The 23,716-nt window shown below is 42.2% G+C and overlaps 1 protein-coding gene across 17 annotated transcripts in view; it reads right to left on the bottom strand.

Annotated features, from left to right (window-relative positions):
• The window catches only part of SOX6 (SRY-box transcription factor 6), a 1,055,545-nt gene that overhangs the window by 867,647 nt on the left and 164,182 nt on the right, over window positions 1-23,716 (bottom strand). For 16 of the 17 annotated variants that reach the window (XM_069623758.1, XM_069623756.1, XM_069623746.1 and 13 more), the window contains exon 2: window positions 12,071-12,141. The exons of the other annotated variant lie outside the window; for it this stretch is intronic. The gene's annotated coding sequence lies outside the window, so the exon portion shown is untranslated. The remainder of the gene's footprint in view (window positions 1-12,070; window positions 12,142-23,716) is intronic. 17 annotated transcript variants of the gene reach the window in all.

Consider the following 23,716-nt stretch of genomic DNA (forward strand, 5'->3'; position numbering starts at 1 on the left):
GATCTGTATTCTCAATGTTCCTATACTGCTGCCGTTGAATTCTAGATTGTTTGGACACTCAAATGTATACATCACAAATGTGGAACTGCTTTTTAGGAAACCATGTATTTTGCTTTTATGAATGTTATTTATGTTACTCTGCTAAAATTTTTTGTTTGGTTCTAAATTTCAGTCTGCACCATTTGGTCATTTTGCCCAAAGAGGAGATCAGCCCCCTTTTAAAGTCAAATGGGCTAACATGATTGGTGTAGGCTAAGCCTACCTTAATGAACCAATCGTGGGTCCCCACCAACATCTCCTATATGCATGAGGTCATAACCGGAGTGCTTTGCAACAGAAAATGTAAAGGGGTGAAAACATGTAATACTAAGTCCCATCCATCTTCCTGTCTGTTGTGGATCAAAGGGTCTCTCTAGTTAATGGAGCTCTCTGTGGTTCCTGATTAAAGTAGCAGGTATCCTTTGAAGCTGCGGAGAGAACAGACTTTCTATCTTCATCAATCCACATACTCGTACCTTGAGAATGGGGCCCCCCATGCAGGGGTTTCTTACTGTAAACACATAGTCCCAGACATGTCAGGTCACTGCCCTTGGGCTGGCTTCAGGTTGCCACAGTTCATATAAAAGGTTGTTGGGTTTTTCTGTCTTCTTTGTTAAACTCTGCAAACAGGCCGCGTATGGGCTTCTTAAGTATACTCTATTAGTATGTTAATTATGTTAATTGATGCCACCATCTGCAGTACTTACACAAAAGGACAGGGCGGATCCATGGAGACTTTGTTAATTAATTCGGCTGACCATGGCAGGAGGAAGGTTTTTCCCTCCCCCTTCTGAGATGCCTTCATGTACTTTTTGCTGTCGAATTCCAACTAAATATCACAGGGGTGCGGCACCTGTAGGCTGTGTTCACCCAGAGTCCATAGGTCTACGGATATGTCATGCAGGGAGCATAGGAAAATGTGTGCAGATTAGCCCCACACATTTTCCGGAGGTTCATCTACCATCATTCAATTTCTTTTTAAAATTAAAAAAAAACAGGCAAGCGCACTCCCACCGTGTGGATGGCAGACTTTACCAGGGGTTACTGACACCTGGGTTAGGGAGGAGGTATGTGGGAAGATGGGAGAGAGAGGGATGGCATTAGGCCCCACAAATAAAATAAAAACCTTGAACTGTCTCAAACATTCAGAGTGTTTCCTGGGACATCTGTGAAAATACCTACTAGACTCCTCAGATTGTTACGACCAAGATGGGAGGTGGGGAAGCATAGGGAGATGTGGGAAGATAATAGCATAGTGCATGCCTCTCAATAAATGCAAGCTGTCCGTTTGCATTTCTGAAAACCTGGTCATAACATGTATTAGAGATTAGGTTGTGATAAAAGATCAGACAAACCAGTTTGGCCCTGGCAGCTCATGGATTTGATGGTGGGAAGATCCCTGACCCCAGGGAGCATTAGAGGATCCAGGGTCTGCTAATTATGGAGGCCATGATGGAAGCCTTTTATTTTTAGGGCTTCACTGAAACATGATTGGTTCAATTCCAATATCCATTGCAAGGGCAGATTTTTCCTTATGTCTTCAGCCATTGACAGAGAATATTTTCCTATAAACCTTTTAAAGTCGATATGTGTCCCCAATGGCATTGTTTGCTGTCTTAAGTGACTTAAATCCGTTTACACAGAGGCTAACTTTGGAACCACTTATTAGTGCTTTTCGAGCAGAAATAATTGCAAAAATATCCATGGGCTAAAATTTGGGGTTGTTTATAATATCTGGTATAGGAAAATAATTCAAATCAAATCAAAGCTCTGGAGAGCAGTTTCAGGCCTATCTAAAAATGTTATATACTTAACATGTGTGGAAGCTAAAATAAAAGCATTGGCCGAATTATTTCTCAAGCGTGCAAGAACTAGGTGTCCCCCATAAAAGCTCCCAAAAAGATTGCAAACACCAAGAAGGAAGATCTGGTGTGTTTGAGAGAATACAATTTTGAAATGTATATTTGAAATCAGCCTCCAAACCAAGTCCTACGTTGTATACAGACAGGGATATTGGCACAGAATAATTTTTTAATTAATATTTGTATTACACAAGGACACACACAGATGACCTAATTACACAATAGGAAGTATGCATATTGCAGGCGGTAAGTGTCAATTAATGCCGGCCTCATTAAAAATCTCCATTACAGAAATAGAAAATACAGACATCCTGTATTTTTACCATCAGCATTAAAACACCCTGGTAGTATTTACACCTGGTAATATTTGTCCTTCTGCTGGAGACTAGTGGTGCACAGGCTGTTTTATTGTACCCAAGTGGTATTTACCTTGGTAATATTTACTCCTGGAAGTAATGTCATAGCACCACTGCTAATGTGTAATTGCAATACTGTCACCCAGTGAAGCAGTAGTCCCAGCAATATTCAGATTTCAATAAACTGTTAGCAGAACTTTATGGCACTATATACTTTTTTATAAAGACAATTTCTATATTGCATCGCTCAAACAGAGTAGTGAACTAGCAATGAGATAAAGCACACCGTTATTTCAATACACTGGTTTTTTTTGTTCAATAATTCGGAGCTCCAATGGCTCAATTGTATTTAATGAGTGTAAAGGGTGCGGGGGAGAATAAACTGACTCTGGTATCGAAAGCCAGAACGATGTCAATAAACAGAACAGAATACCCATATTTTATGGGAACTCCAGTCCCCTGCACACCTATCAATACTGAAGGAAAACTTCCAGTCCAAGTTTAGCATAGTTATTTTAACAAACCATCACGTTATTTTATTTACGTTCCAATATGTTAATTATAGAAATGATGTTGCGTGTTCTTGAAATCAGTTATTTATTTACAATTGTCAAAAAGAATTAAGAAATTGTGGTGTATTCCTGACATACACAGTCCAGATTGTCCAATTCTGATACAATATTGAGAATAAGATTCATGTTCATTTACATTTAAATTCCAAATACATAAATCAATGGTTATTGATACACACATGTCTCTCTTTAGAATATAGGTTTCTTTAAGTTATCTTCACTAATAGTCTCTTGAGGGTTCCTTCATGAGCTCATGTAGCTCTTCCCATATACTTGGGGGCTCTGCATTCTCTTTTCTACAAGCTTTATGTCACTTTTCCTTAAAATACTGTCTCACACTCTGATCTTTACTTTTATAACTCTTAAATTCTTGAGTGTTAACATTCCCTAGGTTTTGTATGACCTTATCCAAACTAGGAGACCCCCTCTCCTGTGTTCTTGGTATTGGATTCTCTATTTTATGAATCTGTTCCCTTGACAGTCTGATTTCACAATACTTGTTATACTTATTTGCCATGTGATTGCCCCTCTCTTCAAGTCTCAGTACCTGCGGGCTTCTCCCTTCCTCCCAAGGTATTCACTTCCACTTTTTACCTATTTCCCAAATAGCATTCTTCATCAGGCTCTGTTTTGGTTTCAGATATCTGCAATTCTGCTCATTTAATATTCGACTTTAATTCTTGTGATTTTGAGAGGTACCTATTTTCCAATAGGTTGTATCGGCAGCCTCCTGTCTCTCCCATTTTCTCTGGTACCTTTTCCAACGCAGAAGAACCTTGCTGGGCTTGGCACGCAATGGTGTATTCAGCTTCTCAGTTGCTCTTCACTGTGGCTGCCTTTGCCCGTGTAGAGGTCATGGCTCCTCCGATGTAGAGTGTCATCTACGTACATGGGCGACAGGGACCTGGCAGTGCTGAATTCTCATATGGTCTCTGGATTGTTAGTTGGATGTCACACCCAACATAAAGTAGCCATGGGCAAGCCACCACCTTGCACGGATCTTATCTTCCTGTTCGGATAACACTTTTCCTGTTACAGGATTGGTTGAATCTCTAGCATTCGTCGGTTTCCCAAAAGTCTTGAGCTCTGTGACTCCATTCTGCTTCACCTCTCCACGGCGTAATCACCTCAGGGTGGGTTCCCCAGCCTACCATATACTCTCTCCTCACAAGAAATACTCAATCCAGTTATGTAGACGTCTCTTATTAAAGAGACATCTCCTTTTTCTTGCTATGGCTGTTTTGTTCCATCGTTGCCTGAAGTCAAACATAAGAAAGACAGATTGATCTTCACTGCAGGCATTCCCATATATGCAGATATGATATTGGGTCTAGGGAATTCCTCATCGGAATGGGAGTCCCACTTGCTCATACCGATAGGCAGAGTCTTGCAGAGTGGGCTCACCTCCCTAGCCTCAAAGAGGGTGGCTCCCCACTGGCGAAAAGGGACAAATACCCATGATTCGTCCCATAAACCAGACCAGTGCAGCAATGTGGACTCCTTTTGGTCCTTTCCCCATTTATATGGGTAGAATGTAATAAGGGTTACAATCCAATGCACAGGAAAGAAGTAGCATGGCTGCAAACTTGAGATGAGATAAGCATCCAAAGCACCCATCGGTATCAATAGAAAGGGAATTGAGAGATTTTACAATAGAGCTGTGTAAATTATAAAGAGCCATTTGTTTTGTTGCTGTGTAATTGTAAATGGAAATACTGTGTTACATTGTGCCAGTTATCATCACCACAATCACATTGTGGAGTAAGTGTCACTCATAGTTTGCAGTTCAGACAGATGTTTTCATTTTATGTGCTGTGGTTTGCAGTTCTTTACCAATTACATGTGAATAAAGAGAACCTGAAGATTATTGTGTAGTAGGGAGAGTGGACTACAATGCACTAATGGTGGGTATATTGGGGTGAAAAGGGAGTTTGTAGAAGATCCCCAAAGCAACATGGAGAGAGCAGGAATAGGAATGATTATGGAAAAGGGCAGTGAATAATAAGGGTCACTAGTGTGGTATTCTTGGAACCAACCAATGGGTTTGTGGTGGAAGAAAACAATAAAATGGGCATGTCTTCATGTTTCCTGGTGACTGCCAAGTCAAGATAAGATGTTCACTGGGGTTAAGGGATTTTAATATCTGTTATGCCAACAGCATTTAAGCAGGGCAATGTGATCGGAATCCCAGTGGCCACAAGCATAGTAGATGGGGTGGGGGGGGGGGGAGAAAGAAGAATAATTGTGAAGGTGAGCAGATATTCTCTGTTTTTTGTACCTATTGTGGATTGGGGGCCGGAGTAATATTATTATTATTATAATTGCACTTTATTAACGCGTTTAATACCAGAGATTGGTTTCTAAGCGCAGGATCAGTATTCAAACCTGTGTTGCACTGTGTTGTTTCGCTTCCAAGACAAATGCGTTTCCCCTGAGCTATCCCCCTCAAAGAAGCAATCGTCCTGCAGGCGATGTGAATAGAGATTCTCGCATCCGAGCAATAGAGATCAAGTGCAGTAGTTTAAGGGGGGAGCACATTTCTTGGCAACCAATGAAAATCGATTGTGCGAGCCGCAACATTCTGTCACCATTCATTTCAGGTTTGGGGTGATGCTGAAATGAAGCAGCCATCTTGGCAGGCTCGGCCTCCTCATGCTTGACTGCATTTTGGTATCCCCTCCAAGGCTGTGCAGGCCCCTTGCCTAAACAGCCTGTACTTCCAGAGTGACATCTCTTCTTGCATTAAAACGTTTGGCTAGTATTTAATTGCTGCAAGGGATGAGTTATTTACATTATAAATGTTGTATTCCCATATTCCTTGTTAAAAGAAGGATTTGATTTCTGTTTTGCGTATAATGTGCACAATCTTTCATTTTGAATATATGTCATATCTATTGAAAGGCAACTGCAATAAATCAGTGTTTGTTGCAAAATCAGGGGTACACCAGAGATTGCCCATAACTCTCTCACTGTATTGTGATGAAAAAAAATCCTACCTAAAAACATAAGTTACAAAAGCGCGTCCGCGCAGCAAGCAAACGCAGAAGCCATGTATATGCACCTGTTCCTCAAGCAGGTGCCAAGTATTTAGCAAACCATACTCTGAAGGCAAGCCACGAGCGCCTATGGAATGCCTAGCTTAAGCTCAGGCCCCATCTTCATGCTGTATATTAAACCTGTGAAACAAATGCACAAGTGTCAAGAAATGTTCGCAGAATTTAGGTTAAAAAAAACGAGAAACAGAATGCTGATGAGAAACTCTGCCAATAGCCCTATCAGTTGCCAGAGCTACAAGAGAGTTGACACATTTTCATTATAATATGTAAATTACAGTATGTTGTCCTTAAGGCACTTGACAATATCACTGTATATGAGTGAGGAGGTCCAAGATGGCACAATGAGTACATGTTTTTTCTTTGTTTATGCTCCTGTTTTTGGGACCTTCCTGCTGCGCTTTGTGGCGATTAGCGAGCAGGTCGGCCTAGTTAGCATATTTTTTTTAAGGCTTTTTTTTCAAAACCAGAAGTTAAAGGAAGAAACTCAGACATGTAGCTCTCGATGTGCTCCAGTAGGAAGCAGCACATTAAAAAGGATGCAATATGTGCAATCCACACCGAATACAAGTATCCCGAGCCCACACTAGTTTGTTGCTGACCAACACATTTATTTTATTTAAGGGCAAAGGGACTTAAAGTCTCACAATCTGGATGTTTTTTTAGTTATGCCCATTCGCACATAAATTAACTATGCAATCAACAAATAAAATAACAGCCACCAATAATTTTCAAATAAGGAAAGAAGCCATCCATGGACTCTATTCACTGCACTTATGAATTCAAGCAGATCTTGATTTTAAATCTATGCCCCTCCTACTCGCTTGCGTCATTGAAAACATTGTTGGGGTATAAACTCTGTGTATCTTTTGTTCATCACATCCTACAGATTTACAAATACCCACCCCTCCAATTGCACCTTGGTAAGGTATACGTCTGATCGCACGGGCACAATTTACTCAGAAGACCTGCGCGCCCTAAATGTCCATTATAATCGTGCAGTGCATGTTTAAGGTGTGCTGAGGGGTATAGAGAAAATAAGTCGTTCTCATCAGGGATGCAAGTACATTTTGGTCAAATAAATTGTCTGTTAGCCCTGGTTACAATTTTAATTTGGCACTGCACGTGCGTTAACATGTACTAGAGCAACAACGTTCATTCATGTTCACCATTAAATTTCAAGACATGAATACATTCATTATATCAATACACAATCATTTACTCAAATTACAAAACGTTGAGCATTTAAAGATACCTCATAAATCAATCCTTAAATTGTATTACTTGTATCAGACAACATCTCAGCATCATTAATAGTTTTCTGGGACGGTAATAGCTTAGTACCTAACTTTAAATAATCTAATAAGTAACTAATAAGTAAACTATAAGTAAGGGCACCTCATACATAAGGCGGTTGTACTGAGGCTTTAGGATTAAATACATTGCTCTAAATGGTTCTATTCCATATGTGAGGGGTTGTTGTGTGATGTGCTATTTTCTGGGGTCTACATACTATGCATAGGTTAGTAGGAAGTGGGTTACACCTTCAACACCTTCTACTTCACATTCGCATTTGTTTTCCACAAAACCTATGTTCCGGTGCCACAGTGTATCCCTTATGATTAAAACATTGAAGCACCTACCACTGATTAATCTCCTAAAATCAGCAGCTCTCATCAGGGTCAAACAAGGCAGTCTCAAGTGTGTATTTTATCTGCCCCCGTAAGGTTCAAGGAGTTCAATTCATGTTGGTGCAATGAAGAGGTTGAATGGGCAGATAGTGGCAGAGTTATTTCTAAAACAAGCGCCATCTAAGGCTTTAGAAATCTGCATAAATGATGGAGGAGGATTTGAAATTCACTAGAAGCCATTTGAGGGAGTGCAGAGCAGGAGAGATGTGGTCACTGAGATGAGGAGGGGCAGGAAGCTAGAGATGCCAACACTAATTGTACTTTATGAGGATGGGGTGATCCAGTTAATTGCAGAAAATTCGATGCCCTGGCACAGCTGATGCATCAGAATTTCATAAATGAAAGTGCCCAGGACAATGAAGAGTCCCAGAAGACACGGTGGAACCACTCTTCCTTTGTCTACCTTTAATCTGAGGTTCTGCCTTAAGAAAAGGTGGATTCAGTCTGTTTCCTGGATGATCATAAAATCGCCTTAGTATACTGTTACGCGAATTACATTTAGTAAAATCACAAAGATGTTCATTAACTGCACATTGTCATAGTTTCAGTCGGTTCAGCAATTTAGATATAGGTGTGTACTTTGCAGGGTTAATATGATCTAGGGGCTGTATGCCTCCAGGATTCGATGGTCTTCTCCTGTCTGTCGTATGATCCTTTCAAATGGTTTTATCATCTTTAAACTGCTCTGATCGGATAGTGATCTGAGCTCATGCAGTTATTTTGACAGGCTTGGGGAGTGAGACACTGGACTGGTTTCAGTTTATTTTGAATGAGACAGATGAAAAGGTTGGTTATACTTTCTCTACGATATGGAGATATTTTGTGGTATCTCTGAGCAATCCTCTACTATGATTGAAACCAATGTTTCTTAGTTCTTTGTTGACAGCACCATTAGCACAGTAGGAAGTGCCATATGTATGCTGGTAACCCCTCGCCCCGTTTCTCCTATATACCACAGAGTGAATTGGATGGCCATGCCCCGCAAAAACTGCCTTGCACATGTTTATAGTGGGTAGCGTTCAGATGAGTTAAATGTCTTAAATAAGGTAAATCACAGATGTAAAACATAGTTATGTTTGATGAGATCCATATAGAAATGAAGAAATTCCATTGGACTAGGGGTCTTGGCACCCACCCCCCACATCCACTGGTTCTGTGTCATAGAGTGTTAGAAATGTGGAAAACTGGTGTGGTGCACTGTGATGAATTGGATTCTGCTCCTCAGGAGCACAATGAGGAGTAGGGCTAAAATGGCCCACTGAGCCCTCACACTTCTACAAACCAAAACACAACACAATCGTAAAGGTAAAACAGGGACAATCAAAGGATATACCACCTTTGCTTTTTGTGGTAACATGGGCCGAGGGAAGGCTATTTTCTTTAAAGTTGTGTGACGGTGAACGAGTAGTGACCCAAAACAACACAGTATCACAGTCCAATCAAGGTTCTATACAAATATAAACACTTTAATAAAACACACCATTTACAAGAAGAACAGAAAGAGATTACTATACAAAAGCCCACCATAAAGGAAGGAAAAGAGAAGATGCAACAGAATGGAGAAAGTAGCACTATGAGTCTAATTCCAGGGGTGGTAGGTAAAACACTACCATAACAAAGAGGAGTCTCTTGGTTCCCAGTGGACCATGGGGGCAGTTCTGTGTTACAGTACCTGGATTCAGTTCTAGGTGGGCCGACGCATTAAACCCGATGTCAAATGATGATGTGAGCTGATCAGGCTCAGATCAGGGATGTAGGAATGTAGAGGCCCTGGCAGCAAGCGGGCGTCGAGTAGGGGCGAATGCAGATACTCTGTGCTGTCGAAAGCAGATGCTCTGTGCGGTCGAACAGTGGCGGCTCACATGATGCAGGTCAGCACAGTCCCAAGAATGCTTTGCAGTTGCCAGGATGAGTAAGGCTTTAGCCACTGGAAGAGGTCAGCGAGTGACATTCCAGCAGTTCGAGTCGTCGGGCGCCAGTCGTTGAAGTAGTGAACTACGGTGCGTCAATGTGCTATCAATGAGGCGGTGGTTCTTGAGCTTGCTTGGCCAAGCCATGATTGTAACTCCCGACTAAGAGACGTTGAGTGACCCTCCAGAGATTCGGGTTGGGTTCCAGCTTTGAGCAATCACTTCAGGCCTGGCAGGTGATGTGCTTCACTAGGACACAATGTAGTGTTGAGCTGGTTTAGATACAATGCAATAGTTTGGGTATTTGGAGCAATGCAGACACCAGCACCAGTGCCGTCCCTATTGTTCAGGACGCGAGGAACAAAGAGGAACCGGTTTGGTGTGATAGAACCGGGAGGTTCGGGTGTGGTAGAACCGGGAGGTTCGGCTGATCTGAACCTCCCGTTGCTGTGAGGCCTTCACAAAGTTCTTGAGAGCAGGATACTCCAATTCAGGGCCTGCTCTTCTAGGTCAGATGATCCATTGCAGAGTGATTTGTCCTGGTCCACAGCACTGGTCACTCCCAATGTTCACTTCGAGTTGTTAGGGGACTGAGCTTCCTTTTGTCTTGTATGGCTGCTTCTTCACCACAGGCTGAGTGCTTTGGACAGTGCAACAGGGTCCAGGTGAGAATGTCCAAAGGGTCTCTTTTGCCTTAAAGATCCTTGAGGAAATGAGGGAATTCTGCAAAAGGGGCGCAAAACCCTTCTTTTAATGGTGCAAGTCTTTATGTGATTGGGCCAAAGCTAACCTGCTTTATGGGACCAATTCCAGCTCCTGCTGGAGTGGACATCGCCCTGTTGCTTTATCTAGAGGAGGTAGAGGAGACAGGAGTGTGGAAGGCTTCTTCCAGTGTCCAGGGCACTCCTGCCTAGCCTACTCCTGCCCTTCCCTCCTACTGACACGAAAGACCTTTAAACATGCAGCACATGGGTGTTGGGCTACCCCTCTTGAATGGGTGTGCTCTTTTGATTTCTGGGCCCAGGTCAGCTGCCTGCTGTGCAGATGCCTCTGGGGGAGGGGGCTACCAGCCCTCACAAAGAGAATCAAACAGAGGCTGGCTCCTCCGGGTTTCTGTCATGCCATGTGGCAGTATCAGGCTGTCTGATGGCAATACACATTCCCTTCCATGGAGGAGCTGATTCACAGGAGCTGACACATGTGTGATATCAATTAGGATGTGGGAGCCATGATCATAAGTAGCACTATGTACTATGCCTAAACTCAGGCATAGCGCACTCATGTCGTTTGGGAACAGGGGGCATATGTTAACTTTTGCTCCTGTGCTGCAGTGACTTTGCTGACGCTGTGGCGGTCGAGTGGGCCTCTTATGACCTTTGAACCTGTTTGCACCACAAGCAGAGCGGGTGCTGCGGATCAGGCTACTGCAGCAGGGCACACGTACACTATGCTCTTGGCATGGAGTTGCGACAAAGGGGGTATTGGTTAGCAGATTACCCCTTTGGAGAAGGAATCACCTGCATCATTTTATGCCCTAATAAAAATCAATCAAGAAATCCAGGGATTTTCAGCCTTGCCAGATGGCGATTCTTCACACGCCCACCTACCACTGACAGACAGGGGGAAAGGCATGTTATTATGCATTTTCCAAAGTCCTCTCCCAAAAATTCCAATCTCTCTTCTTACCATGTTAGGCTAGAATGGTATTCTAAATGTAGCAGTATAAGTCCAGTGGGACTGTAGCAATGTGACATGCATGGAGCATTCTATGGCAGAGGTGACGTGCAGTGCTGACACGACAGCAAACAGGACGCGCTCTCTGCTCTCTCCTAAATAATGGACCGCCCGTTGAACCTCCAAGGTAAATTAGGGACCAGGTCCATAAAGTAGAGAATAGGTTATGTGAAACATGTTAGAACATCTTTACCCTTGGTGAACACCTGGCGACAATCAAGTTATCTAAAAAAAAGTCTTCTTTTCTCACTCAGAGCCTGGCTTAGATTTGTATTTTTACTTGATTATTTCGATGTTGTCTCATTTTATGACATTACTGAGAAAGCAATACATAGATCAATAAACCCACCTCAATGCTGTGCTGTACAAACCTCGTTATTCCATGAGTTACCCACTAAAAGTAACCACCACGTGTGCAAACACACCACAAATGGTCGTCAAACTTTGCCGCATTGTCACTGCTCACCCAGGACAGAATTAAAATGACTGCCTGCAGAAGACAGACCTTCCAGTGCCTAGCCACGCCTCCATCTAAAGCTGAATTACTTGTGGGGCTTCTGAGCAGCAGGAGCTAGTAAGTGGGACACAGCTTGATCCTTCCTTCGCACCCAGATGCATTCTTCTAATAATTTCCCCTGAATACAATAGATTCCCTGCACAGATTGCTTAGTAATTAAGGGAAGGCGCCATTCTTCGTTGCTTCTGTATTTTAAATGCACACAAGTTAAGTTACAAATGGTTGCAGCATGATTTAGAAATGAAACGTGGTGCAGAAGCCTCCCCAAATACTATCCCCAAATTAAAATTATTGAGCACAACAAATAAGTAGAAAATGATGGTAACAAATACTTACAAATACACAAGAAAATGAGCCCCAGCACCCAGAAATCACTTGTTAGTTGCTTTTGAATTCATGAAACTGACCTAAAATGCAAACGAGAAACACAAATTAAATGTAAAACAGAACTCCAAGTCACAATGAATGCATTCTTCTGTATTTTGTTGAGGGGAAAAACAGATATTTTCTAACTAAAATCAACTAATTGCAACCAGCCCAGCGCCATTGTTACAATCCAAGCCGAGTAATTTGCACAGCGTTTGTTTCCAGGAAGCCTGAACCATGAGAAACCATTATTACATTGTTCTGCCTTTTTACACCATAGCAACATGGTCCATTATGGCTGCTAAGAACTCTCGGAAATGCAAGCGCGGATAACATCCAAACGTTCAAAAACAAGCGTTAAAAAAAAAGAAAAAAGAAAAAAGTGCCAAAAAAAATCCCCCTGTCGCACAAAAGCAAAAATACATTTTATGAATGATGCTGCGGCGTTTGAATGAACCGGAGCAGCTCAGTGACCTTTGGCAAAGCTCAGCTGGATGAAATCTAAGGTAGAATTTATTCCATGAACCGGAGGGGGGGTTTTGTTTCACGGCAGGTTCTGATCTCCGTGCAGTAGCTTAGCAAAAAGAACAATGCATTCAGTATAAGGCACAATTCAGTCTGGGATTCTTTTTCCTGAATAGCCCGAGTTCTGGCTCAAAAGGTAACAGATGCAATTCTAACCCACAGGGCTTGCCTTACAGAATTCCTCGACGAACACAATGAGTCACTTTATGCCGCTAAATAGCCATGGCTTCCTCTCGCGCCAGAGCCACTCCCTCCCCTCCCCCCCACATGTGTTAGCGAGCGGTTAGCAAGTTTATTTTTATTGTTCCGCCGTCTAAAATATAAGCCATTTATACTTCTTGCGAACACAAAGAAACTCTGTGGCAGGGAGCCGAGCAGCGATTACCCCTAACAACGCTGTGGCGGGCAAGTGCTACCATGTACACAGAGGCAACTTATCCGAGGGTCTCTGCTCTTTTGTCAAGATGGCATTTTCTGGCCAAAGTGTACTTGCAGGCGACAGTGTGCAACATTTTATGTAAACTGCTTTGTGTGGACAGATCCTTTGACATGCGCAGAACTCTCTGACTGATTAAACCCGAAGCGCACTGGCCAATCCTGAATTGTATCGCAGTGTATAATGTCAATATCCATCATAGCATTTGTTAAACGACGCACGCATGTGCTATTTTACAGCTGGTTTACATATGCGATCCATGCGCGGAAACAGAAATCAAACAATAGCTGTGCCCTCTCTCCCCAGGAGAGGTGCCTAAGGTATTCCTTACTTTGGTAGGTAGGCAACCAAAATCAACCCCCAGAACCAGTGTATTTTATTCTGAAATGTCGTTGTGTCGGGGAAGCTAGGATGACTACAAATGTCACATTGAGATAATTGTAAGTGAATTTGGGTGGGCTATTTGTTTGCCCGTTGCTTACATTATGCAAGTATGTTATGGTAAGTATCAGAGGATATACACACTACTTTCAGAATGTCCTCTGGTTGCAAGCTGGCTGGCACCCTATCTCTTTATCTTTAAGACTTACCTTAAACATGTCTTCTTTCCTAATCTTTTCCTGATCTATCCTCACTTTGACTTGTTAATTTTTTTAAATCCTTTTACGAATATATAATTCTTAATTTGGCAGAGAATAAACTGCAAGCCTGCAGTTTTCCTGAATCGGTATCTTTGGCAAGCCTTACATGTGCAGGGCTCAAGTTTCCTGATGAGGATGAGATTTAAGGATCAGTCAATTGAAGTTAAAATGATGCAGAGGACGTGACAGCGTAGGCTTCAGCAGTGTGTGTAAGGCACACTATTGTGGTAGATCATGACAAGAATCACTGTGTTAAACATGGAATCGACGCTTAGAGCAAGAAGGCATTTCACAGGCAGAAGGAATGTGTGTCTCTTCATTAAGCTTACTATGAGCCTGCCAATTGCATTGTGGGTCCTGTGCGTGGAATTGAGCTGATGCCGTGGCCGATCACCACACAGGAAGATGGCATAATGACATTTGCAATTGATAAAGGTGTCAATCAAAGTAACATGCAGCTAAGCAGGATATGGGACAGTTTTCTGGAGTGATAATTTAGTTGAAAGATGGTTCTTTTCCAACAGAACTTGATTTTGAGAGCAAATGCTTAAGTGCCACCCAGATAAACATCGGGAATCCTAGTGGGTTTGGGGAATGTCACTGGGTGACAGAACAAGAGAAGTTGAGTATAGATTGCAATGACTGGTATTTATGGAGTGTATTTACTTTTTAATAGCTGGGTCCTTTTACAAAACCCTATCCCATAACTAATGCCCCCAATGCAGCAATCCCACCTCACAATCCTGCACAAGACACAGGATGTTTTTAATTAGAATAGTCTGTTGTATTTAAATTTAAATATGATGCCCTAGCTTTCAATGCTGGGGCTGGGTCCCACCATATTCTATATAAATACAGGCAGCTTCTCTACAGAAAAGGAATGCAACCTGCCTTCTATTGTCTCACTAGTGTATTCATTCCACTTTTCAAAAACATTGATACATACAAAAGGAAATATGAATCACTATTCTTGGTAACAGATTAAAATGCTCTCCAATACAGGGTTCAATATTGAGGGAAGCTGGGAGCTATTTAGCTCCTGCTTCTACCTTAGGACAACCTGATTAGCTTGAAACAAACAGCTACCTGGCGCTCGTTTTGGCTCCTAAGGCCAACTGGTGCTTGCCAAACATGTGAATGTGACATTAACTTTGAGTATTTGAGAATGAACGATTTAGAACACATCTAATATATATTTAAACACAATGGTTCATACAAAAGGGACAAAAAGCTAAAGGAGCATCTCTCATAGTTCCTGGTTCCCCTGCAGTACCTCCCGCCTACAGGGTGATGCCTGACACCCAGGAGCTGGTTTTTGCTCCTGCTCTTCAAATCTCAATTTCGAACCCTGCAATATACGCATACACATAGCTATTGGTTATTTTCATTTAAATAGACAAAGGCATTATTGAAGTTTGAATAATACAATTCACTTAGTTCTCTGTGGCACAATCACCAAGTGATGGCAACCGAAACAAATATTGGCTTAACCTATCATATGACTTTTTAATTCTAGGACTGATTTAACTCTAAAATATTGGACACTGTCTAAGACATGGATCTGGACATGGATACAAGAATATTATGTGGGATTGACTTGATTACAATGATTCTAAAGACTTCGGTTCATGAATTTTATTTCATTTGGGAATGCTGGAACAGTAACACATACTCGAGCTTCCTCGCTCTTCTGTAGGAATTAGGTCCACCGTTTCAAAACACCAGTTCAATATGTTCAATTAGGAGTAGATTCCAATTACTTTATTGATTAAAGCAGACACCAGTCATAGAGGCTTGTCATTCCACATTTCTATTTATGAGGTCTATGGCCTACAGATATCCAAAACAGCTGGGAATGGCTGTATTAAATGAAGCTACCCCCGGTTTCATTTTTAATTATGAATCTCAAAGCACATATACTATATTCTATAGTGCCTGTTTCAGTGGCATGGCTTATAAGCAGGGTTCCCCAAATATATCTTTAATTGCTATCTGGGGTTTAATTATTTGGAATATATGTGTACTTGCTCTGTGGTTATGTCTTTCAAAGGATCTGAACAGATAGGGACATCAACCAGCTCTACGCAACTCTGTCAGGAAAGCTCTTCCTTCCAGTCAGCCCACCTGGTCCCAAAATCCCTCTCAAGCAATCTGGTTCCACATTGGGAAAGACATCTGAATTTGGTTCCCTCTGGAAAAAGCATTCTAAAGGTGCATTTCCCTCAGGTACCTCCAGTAGGCAACCCAATCAACTTCTCTCCTGTCTGCCAGGTTCTCGTTATTTTCTCCTTTCCCAAAACTCCCCATTATCTTCCTATGTGTTTAAATACCAAGAAAATTCCACCCATGTAGCATCATTTGAAGCAGGATATTTGGACTGGTAGGAGCATGTGATAGTTTCCCTACACTTACTCACACCCACTAGGACCCTCCTCTTTTTTTTACTGAATTCTCCTTGTCATGAATGGTTGTTAGCTATGAGGTAGCCCCCTTAAAGAATGTGAAATTACAATTGGTTTAAAATGTCTTTACCATATAATTGATGGTAAGGACCAATGCTATAAATGATAATTATATATTCAGATTTACGAGAATATTCTGAATTTGGAGAAATCCTTCAAGTGTTTGTCAGTGCATGTATAACAGAGCTGTTAAATTATGCAAATTAATGAATAATGCATACATTTGAAGATATCCTTTTGTTCTATACAAGTATTTCTCCCTGTTATGTAGAATTAAAATCTGTCTTTGTTATGCAAATTGGACACAAGGTTCAAACAGTGGAGTAAAAATGCATTTCCTATTTGTAACTGTTTGTTTAATGCATTTTATTGGCACATATTTCTACTGTACAATCCAGCCTAAATTCTGTGTGTGTGTGTGTGTGTGTGTTGTATGTTGACCCATTAGTATCTGCTGAGACAGATATTCTGTTAAACAAAGAGATCATTTTAATTGTCTACTTCATTGGAAGAGACTGTCCTGCTAGGCTTCAAGGGCAATGGTATGAAGAATGCAGCTTTCAGATCCACCAAACCCTGAACCTATTGTCCTTCCCATCCTATTTAAATAGAATAGGACCAGGAAAATCATATGTTTGAAAGGCTTTTTGACACTTTCGTATATTCTACACATATGCCTTGTTCTGGGTATACACAGATGTGTCCATTAGCTTCTTTAATCTGTGAGTCACAGTGAAGGATAATGGTGTTTGCACAATACCTGCCTCAAGGGGGCTGAGATTTGCATGAACATAGTTTAGGGGAAACAAAGTTCATAGCTTTAGCTCCAGAGTACATTACAGCTACATGCAATATAATGTAGCTACATGCAATATAATATGTCCCTTGTAATAGAAATGTGCTATTTACCATGTTTTGATTTATAATTAGACTTAAATAATAAATGGTGCTGCTCATAAATATACAAAATCTCTAAGGAGATTAACAATTAATGTTCTGTCCATCTTTCATTGAAGAACACTAAAATACAAGTACACAGTTTACTATATTCTTCATTCAACATGGCTGAATAAATGCTGAAACCCTTTTCCATTAGTTATTTTTTAATACTAAAACATTTGGAATTGTTATGTTTGACATGAACTGCATGATATTTCATTGTAAAGACTTTGTGGATTTATAGTGTTTAATGGAAAGCATTACATTCAATCAGATATTTGCATATAGGATGAGTGGAATTTCTTCATGTGGTAGAGGGTCCAATACTAGAATGTTGATCTTCAAACTATTCAGCTAACGTCTCATCATAGCCAGTTCTCCTCACTTTGTAAACCTTGCAAATTCAACATGAATAAAGCCATTCTCTGCCCATAGAACTAAGTGGTATCTGCCCTGGGATGGAAAGCAAGGCTGAGAGCTTTGGGAATACTCATTGGAAGGAATATGGAAGGAAGGTGAAAGGGTAAATATGTAGTAAGTAGGAAAGGAATGAAAGTGGACATTTCGAGTGGTACTCAAAACATTTGGTTGGGCCAGAAGCATCAATATCAGCTATCGATTTGTGTGGGTAACCTTTGGATTCAACTAGGAGGATGTTGTGCATGGGTGTCTGACTGATAGAAGGCTTCACATAGTGGTATCGAGTTCGCAATGAAAAGTATGCTGTCTCTGTTAGATAAATGGACTGGCTCAGTGTGGACCCTTAGTAGTCTCTGTAAGGGTGCAGAAGTACCAGTCTGACACAGTGTTGGCATGTTTGTTGGCAAATACCTTATAAAAGTAAAGAGAAGGAAAACCTATATTGCCATATTTATACAAAGGGTTCCCAAACCTCAACAGAAAGACTAAGGACTCTGTCATGCTGTCCATGAAAGAGAAATGTCCACTGCCCTGTGTTCAAACCTATTTCCATCCCTTACACGCTAGACTAAGGTTAAACTGGACGTTTTCTTGATCCGGAAGGAGGCTGCTCTCATTCTGGATGCAAATTTAAATGTTCAATGCATCAAAATGAAATTAGTGATTCTTTAACCTAAATGTTCTTGATGCTGGATGCTCTTCCAAATGTATACAGATGTATATGAAAACACAGTTCCCAAATATGATGGGGGGCCCTTCCCCTATTCCTTTCTCCAGTTCACAAATGTAGTATCAAATCTGGTTCACTATCCTGCCAGACGGGACTGCAGATCTTCTTATCACAAAACACAATTCACAGCACTTAAGCTTGATCAATATTTCTCATGGATCAACAAACACTTAAATGAACAAGGGAACGATGATCTATTAGAAACTGAAGACAAGTTGGAAAATGAACTTGAAACCAATATCAAAGAAAATATGTGGCAAAATAGCTTTAAGAATAGTTCGGCATATTCACAATGATGTTGATACAACCCAAGACATTCCCTAGGTCTAACTAGTTACCAGAAAAAAGATTGATAGTTATTTAACAAGATTGTGCAGCTAAAAGATTGTACATGTGTTGGATAGAGGGAAATGAGAAATAAAGAGCTGTGCGGGATCAGAAGGGAGAGGTAGGGGAAAATTAATAGTTGCAGAGTACATACAAAAGGGCTCTGAGAGGAATGGAGGGGGAACAGAAGCATGGGAGGACACGACAGGGGCGACGTAGTTCGCTCCTGCCATGTCCTCCCATGATCCCGAGGAAAGAACTGCAGAGAGCGAGCATCCTCTCATGCATATCGAAATGTGTAAGAAAATGAAAACTGAGAATGACTTGTCACTCCTCCAACAGATTTGGGGTGACGGACAGAAGTTTGCCCAAAGAGCCATTTGTACATGCTGTTGTGTTCCCAGAACTAACCTTCACTCAACCTGCACAACGTTTACGCACTTGCAATCAGGCCTTGTATGTGATGGCCTAATGCAAGTGGAACATATCTCGGTGTCTTCCATTTGGTAGGAAAGGCTTGAGACACGGCATGTGGAGAGCAGAGGACAAGAACCCCATTATTCCTATGCATTACCCCCAGCATCACCACCAGGGACAGCACGAGGTGCAATTGCTTTTATTACACATAATGATTATGTCTTAGTGTAATAATAATTATAATGTGCTCATCTATGATAAACATTCAGGAGCCAATATGAAACGTACAAAAAATGACAACATTGACTGAAGGGAATTTTGGGGACATTTTGACAAGCTTGCGGTTTCACCATAAGGTAATATGTGCCATCCAGAAGATGATGTTGGCAGTGCTCTGCGACTGGGGGGCTCCATCAAGTTTGCTCCATGTTGAATTGCAATACATCAGGCTTCATTACAAGTTTGCCGGTCCGGGAGCTACGGTACCGGTAAGCATGCCGGTACCGTAGTTTCCGGACTGCCAAACTACGAGTTCTACTCGCGTGTGCCTTTGGGGCCACCAGGTCTGACCTGGCGGCTGCAAAGGCACCCGCGAGCAGAGCACATCGGGTGCACCGGCACCATTCACGAATGGGCTCAATGGGAATGGGGAAAAATATTTTCCGACGCCCTGGAATGGGCAATTACCGGATCCGCCAGAGTTGTAATACCCCGGTTATTGCCCCTTCCAGCGCGCCAGAAAAATGACGATTCGGCAGCCGCTGTGCCTACATTAGAGGCACAGCTACCACCAGAGTCGTAATGAGGCCCATTGTTTTAAAGTATTATTTAAGTTCCAAGAGCATTGTCATTGCACCCAATAAGAGGCACCTGTTTCGCTGCATGTCTTTGCTCCTGAATCAAGCAGCGCAGTAGCAAAGTGAAATAGATATAGTGCCAATGGTGACTAAAGCAACGCCCACCTCTACCTGCCTTGTTTTGGGCGTGGCAAGTGTTCATTGTCATTGCATGAGGGCTGCCATTTGCAATAATGATATGCCAGAAGAGATCCTCTGCCAGGGAGTGCATTCACAGAGAGTAGTTCCCTCATTGGCATGGCAGCATTCCCCATGGCTTTTTATTATAATTATTATTATGGTAGTTATTGCGCGCAGACCTAGCTTTGAGAAGCAATCGAGGGCTTTACAGAAGTATACAACAATACAGATTACAGATACACAACTGAGTGTTTTACAGAGATGTACAACAGGAGAGATGCATAAAAAAGTGATTTTGAGAGGTAACAACAGAACATATATATATATATATATATATATATATATATATATATATATATATATATATATATATATATATATATATATATATATATCAAGGGGTAGGGTACAGTGGGGCACAGAGGAGGGGTACAGCATACAGAGAGGTGGGGAGGAGAGAGGGCAGGCGTGTCTAGCGAGTCAGGTGGCATGGGGGAAATGTGATGGCCTAAGTGTTGAGGATGAGAGACTCCTTGAAGAGGTGGGTCTTGAGATCTTTTCTGAAATGTAGGAGCGTGGGGGCGAGTCTGATGCTGACTGGGAGGAGGTTCCATAGTCTTGGGGCCTAGGCAGTGAAGGCTTGTTTTCTGGTCCTTTCCTTTTTGCAGCTGCAGATTTCAAGTCTGCACATGTCCTGGCTTCTGGTGGTGCGCTGTCCGCCGGGGATGCTGAGTTTCTGTGTGAGGTAGCTGGGTGACTTGAGGGCGACTGCCTTATAGATGATGCAGCAAGACTTGAAGGTGATTTGTGCGTGCAGTGGGAGCCAGTGAAGGTCGATGAGGGCTTGGGTAATGCTGTTGTATCTGCATAAACCCTTGATAAGGCATGCAGTCGTGTGTGGGGCTCCTCTCAGGGGCACAAAGGATGATGATGGAGGCCTTCAAGGAGTGCATTGCCCCGTCCAGGTAAGATAGGACTAGTGCATGAACAGTGGATCTAAAGCTGTCCGGGCAGAGGAATGGCTTGAATTTCTGCAGGAGGGAGAGCTAATACCAAGCTGTCTGAATTTTCTTAGCTATGTGTGTCTTGATGGAGAGGTGTTTGTCGATTTGTGGAACCCGAGGGACTTGACGCAGGAGGTGAGCTCAGGTGTGAAGACTTGGGCTCATGGTTGATAGCCAGGTCTGTATGTCTGGGTGTTCGGTGTTGTTGGTGAGGTGTAGGAATTCAGTCTTGGAGGGATTGAGCTTCAAGTATGCACTGGACAGTCAAGACTGGATCAGCGAGAAGCAGGTTTTGAGCCTGTGGATGTCTTTGATGGAGTCGATCTTGAGGTATAGGTGCATGTCGTCAGCATATTGGTGGATGTGAATGTTGTGTGTGGGTAGGAGGGCTCCCAATGGCTCCATGTATAGATTGAAGATCAGTGGGGAGAGGACGGAACCCTGCGGAACTCCACAGGTGAAGGGTAGCATTGGCGATCTAGAGGAGTCCATTTGAACAAATTGCTGGCGATTGGGAAGCTTTCCAATATCTCACCCCACAACCTGACCAGAACAGCTGTCTGGCAATGCGCCCCACGTGGTTGAGTGGCAATTTCTGGCCACCCTGTTGATGGATGGAAGTTCACCCCATCCAACTATAGGATAGGGGGATGTACAGGATCTCACACACATTCCCCCTCCGTTGTATAAGCCACCTTATACTTGGGACCAGTCAAAGATGGCAACTTTACCCAGCAGAGGAAGGGGAATTGTAGCATGCATACCTCCTACAAGAGGACAGCAGGTCCCCCAGCATACAAACTACTGAATATTGTTCATTGGTGCTCTATTCGAATAAGTCTGATTGTAAATGTCATTTGATTTACATTTGTAAATGAAAATATAAGGTGATTGCCATGTATTCTAATTGAAAAAGTTCCCTCAGCCATTTATAGTTGCACTACATATTGATCCAGGGTGTTGAATGGTTACACGGGTTTCCTTCCGTGTAGTGCGATATATAGTACCCACAGCACATGACAGTATTGCACCTGTAAATTATGTACATGAAGTTGCACCCACTACATATGCCTGCATTGCCACTGTAAATCACATTTATGAATAAATGCAAGCATTGCCCCTGTGTATCACTTTTGTGATGCTGCACCCATTATACATATCAGCATTCACATTGTAATTCAATTTCATTATGTTCCGTTCCCAGTATATGCTGCCATTGCACAGTAAGTAAGTTTAAAGATGTGCTAGCCCACCCCCAAACAAACACAGGCACACAACACAGTTGAACACACACGCAGTCTTGATCTTACTCACTCTCATATCAACATACCCACATACACACACGGACTCACTCCTCACTCACATGCCTGCAGACTCACTCACACGCTTGTGCACAAACGTGCGCACACACAGAGGATTGCATTCAAACATGCATGCACTTTTTTAACTTACCTTCACGCAATCAGTGATTTGGCACTTCATTCTTCTTCCAAGAAGGGCAGCAAGAACAATAAAGTCACGTGGACAGGGCTTCAGAGCACAACACCTGGTGCACCCAAGCAACCACATGCAGAGCCTGCATGCAACGCGGCTCTTCATTTCAGGATGCATTTAACTGCCATGGGTTTACCTCCTCCCCCCCCCAGTGCCAAGGCCTTTTTTTGGTGATTTCGGTATTTCGTCATTCAATGCCTTCTAATGTTTTCCTCTTTTTTAAAGAAATGGCTCTATCCTCGACATACAACTAGCCCAGTGGAAGGCAGGAAGCACACAAAGCAGTTGGTGTACAAGATGGCAGGGGCAACCTACCAGCATGACCTCTCATTAGAATTGAAAATGTACCCCTTTTCTTGTGACAGGCCTGGCGTCTACAGTCACTCCAGACTTGCATGCATAGGCCGTCCATACACGTGCTGTTAGTAAACCAACTGGTAGTCCCAGGTTTGCCAGCTTGAATTAACTTTCTGTCACTTGAACTATAGATGTCGAGTCCACATGCATCCATCTTCAAACAACCCTCCGGCCCATCTCACTGCCTTTATTTACCTATGTGCTATCATGTTTCCTGCTCCCACTTTAACCACATTCCCCTCAACACACACCTTCATCTTCCCATCACAAAGCGAGGCCTGGAAACCCAGGTGTAGGCAAGGTATATAAAATATCTACTCAGACAGGCAACAGCACCGGATACCACTTTAACCAAGTTTGCTATTAAAATGTTGGGCTTTTGTAAAATATTAAATAATAAAAGCACATTTAATTTACTAACACAGTTTTAGTATTTATTTTACTCACAAATAAACCAAAAATTTAATTTAAAAACCCTGTATTTCTATAGCTTGATAGTCCTCAGGAGGGTCATTATCACTTGGGATGAAGACTTATCCTGTGATAATGGCCTCTCCCTTTTATTTAATCTTGTATAGTGCACTTCAAACCGGAGACCAGCCTCTAAGCGTGGGTCTGGGATTTGAACCTATGTTGCTCTGCATTGTCTTGCTTCCAAGACAAACGCGTTGCCATCCTCCCGGCCCTAGAAGGCTATATTATTCATTTGTAAAATGTTTAGCCAGATATGATTTTATTTTCTAGCCATCCATGTCCTTTAAAACGAAAGTTCATGCCCTCTCATTGTCTGCAGGTTTTCACTCTCATTTTGAAGAGATTATTCTGGTGTGTGAGACATTCAAGTGTCGTGGATGAGTCACAATGTTAGTGGGGGGGGTTGGGGGGCG

Source organism: Ambystoma mexicanum, chromosome 11 (genome assembly GCF_040938575.1).
Source record: "Ambystoma mexicanum isolate Mex_15411 chromosome 11, UKY_AmexF1_1, whole genome shotgun sequence".
Lineage (NCBI taxonomy): Eukaryota > Metazoa > Chordata > Amphibia > Caudata > Ambystomatidae > Ambystoma > Ambystoma mexicanum.